Below are 3487 nucleotides of genomic sequence, written 5' to 3'. Positions count from 1 at the left end.
GCAGATGCATTGAAATGAGAGAGAAGGATACGAGGAGCGAGGGGTGTAGCCGTGTAAGGTTTTGGATGGATCCATTTCCAATTTAATTAATAATTTAAATTATTTAATAATAAATAGATAATGTTAAAATCTAAAAAAGAAAATATAAAGGGGAAATTAGTCCTTTCATGTTTATCATTGACCAAAAACGCAAAAAAAATAAATAAATGAAACCACAAGAATGGTATGAGCACAAAAAAAAGTTAGAGACTAAACGTGAAATTTTGACCAAACCACATGGATGATTTCAGTAATTTGTTCTAACATAAGTGATCATCGTGTTTCAGAATTGCCTAATATGAAACTTACAAACATGGTTCCCATATTTCACAAAAATTATAGAAAGAGACCTTATGTAAGAGACAATTACATACATAATGTCGAAAATATAAGATTAATAGACACGTGGCAATGTACGAGCCATCTCAATAGTTACTTATTAATATCGACGAAGGAGAGGAACCCCAGAAGCAATCTAGATTGGAATAATGACCCTGATTTTTTACTCAAGATTCTACTTCTTCTTTGACATTTTCTTGTTTAAAAATATCTTTGAACAAAAAGTTGAAATACAAATCTTCATGAGCATAAATCTGTACAACATGAACAAGAGTGTGGAACGAGTTGATCATTTTATGCATGGAATAACAATTAGGCCTGCATGTAAACTTTTATAAATCTAGTTACAAGCACTTATAGGCTTTCAAATAATTGTGATGATTTTGAATTGTCACTCATTTTTTTTTTCAAATTAGTTAATATTCTCCTAAATACCACTTATGAGAGACTTGAACCCATGACAGGCTTATCTGAAACAAAACCTAGGAATTAATTCGATGGAACTGAATTCCAATTCCGCCAAAATTCGACAAACAAAACGCCATCTTAGGATATTCATGTAGACGACTCTGGTAACGGATTCTGGCGTTCATCTTCCGAGTCTCTAATTGACTCTTGTAACACATCAATTATCTGACTCATCGTTGGTCGATCTTCCGGATTATTTCGCATGCAACTGTCAGCCAATTTTGCAACTTTTTGGGCCCCACTAAGAGAATATTGATTATCTAGACGTGGATCAATCATCTTCCAGAATATCTTGCTATCGGCTGGGAACTGTTTCACCCAGTTGGTAAGCATTTGTTGAGATTGTGGAAGGTTTCTATCAATCACCCTTCTGCCCGATAGAATCTGGTAAAGTACAATTCCAAAACTCCATGAATCGCTATTTGACTTTAGATGACCACAGTGCACGTATTCCGGGGAAGCATAAAAAGACTGGAAACCAAAGAAAGTTAGCATAATTAAGCATATAGTTGGATGAACTAAAACGACATGGTTATAGAATTAATAAGTCATTACATTTCATAATCATGATTGGCTGGTTAGAACGGATGGAAATACAAAATCATAAAATCATAAAATCAAAGTCATTATAGAACTTTATATTTACAAAACTGAAAATAAATATAACCAAACGTCCAAACCTAGTTTATATCTAAATAAAATTAAAACTAATACTCATTGTAGTAGATTTTAAACAATAAATTTTTAATTAAGTGAAAATAACAAAAAGTGTATAAAAAAAATAAACACCCACTGCCTCATTAATGAAATCAACAAAATGGAACATGTTAGATCCATTGGTAAAACAAAAATGGAAATGATCATTGCATTTCTTTTCTGATTCCATATTAACAAATACTACCTAAGGATTTGAACAGAGTCATTTAGCCATATGTTAGACATATGATTTGAAATACTCACCACTGTACGTACGTATGACAGGTTGCGCACTTGTCCTCTCTCAAGCCCAAAATCTGAAAGTTTTGGGTTGAAATTCTCATCCAACAACACATCCCCCGAGTTGAAGTCACCAAATAGCACCTTAATCACAAAAACATTAGTTTATACTTTAATTAACATGTCATAAAATAGTTACTTTGAACAATTAGGAAAACATTTTGTAAAACATATATATATATGTATATATATATATATATATATATATATATATATATATATATATATATATATATATATATATATATATATATATATATATATATATATATATATATATATATATATATATATATATATATATACCTGGGTCTCTAAACCCTCATGGAGATAAGCGAGACCCTGGGCTGAACCAAGGAGGATTTGTAGCCTTTTCATCCATCGAATCGGTGGCAATGTTGTGTTAAAGAGATGATAGTCTAAGCTTTTGTTTGGCATATACTCGTAAACTAATAGTCTTGACTTTGTCTCTCTTTTTCATCGTCTACTAAACAGTATCCCAATAGCTTTACAAGGTTAGGGTGTTCCACAACCCCAAGAAACTCAACTCCTGATAGCCATTCTTTATGCTCCTACCACATCACAAAACAATACTTTTTTACATAAAATGTTGGATTTATACTCCAACAAAATATCTTTGTTTTTGTTTTTGTTCCCCGACACTCTGATCTTGATCTAACTACAAAGTTTAAGCAAAGTGTTATAAATCTTGAAGTTGAGAAGCCGGTATATATATATGGGCTCTAAATTCATGATGTTAAGAATTGACCGATAAGATGTAATAAAACTAAAATTTATAACTAAACAATGGATTCCCACATCCCTAACTTATCAAAAAGCTTAAACAAATAAAACTAAGAATTATTAAAGAAAATATTTTTGAGAATTTTAATGGAAGGCCTGCATGGAATGATTGTAAAGTTTCGTGATGGCTACCAACACGAGATGTGCACCTTGATCACCAGCAGGTTTAACAGGTTGAATAAACCCTTTATACACATTTCCGAATTGACCATTTTTTATCCATAGCGATCTGTTAAAATTATTAGTGGCATTTTTGAGCTCTGAAAACGAGAACTTCCTCAAAACATGTTCTTCTTCTTTGTACAATAGTGGTGAAGTGATTGAACTAGTGGAATTTACTAATCTTGTCGGTGGTTTCGTTGATGGGTTTTGCTCCTGGAGCTCCGGTGAAGATTTCCCTATTCTTTTGGTTCTGGAACTGAAAATACTGAAACACTTCATCATTGGGAAGAAGCCAAGAACCCTAAACAGTGAAGTGAGAGAACTGGGATGAAATTAGGGGATATCAGAGAGATTAATTAGCAACGGAGCCAGGTGGGGAAGATGATAGAATGGTGTGGCTTCTTTGTATGTTGAGAACAAAGATGTGGATGATATGATGGGAACGGGAGTGAAATAGCTTTGATTTCAAATGTTCCAACGGAATTTTATGAACAATTCAAAGGAAACTTCATATGGATATATGCCAAACTACCCATTTCTGGTAACAACGTAACATGTTTTGCTTTAAAATGTTCCTCCCTTTTGAGATACTACAGTTTCATAAACCATTTTAATCAATAGTCATATATTTAAAACGTAATCTATTAAGATAAATTGTGAAAATGGTTGAAAGTTATGA

At 32.4% G+C, this 3487-nt stretch overlaps 1 pseudogene; it reads right to left on the bottom strand.

Moving 5' to 3' along the window:
* Positions 1-856: 856 nt before the first annotated feature.
* Positions 857-3241, bottom strand: LOC111895791 (probable serine/threonine-protein kinase PBL19; annotated as a pseudogene).
* Positions 3242-3487: the final 246 nt, after the last annotated feature.

Source organism: Lactuca sativa, chromosome 6 (genome assembly GCF_002870075.4).
Source record: "Lactuca sativa cultivar Salinas chromosome 6, Lsat_Salinas_v11, whole genome shotgun sequence".
Classification (NCBI taxonomy): Eukaryota; Viridiplantae; Streptophyta; class Magnoliopsida; order Asterales; family Asteraceae; genus Lactuca; species Lactuca sativa.
Note: the sequence above shows the minus strand (reverse complement) of the source record. Positions and strands in the feature narration are given on the sequence as shown.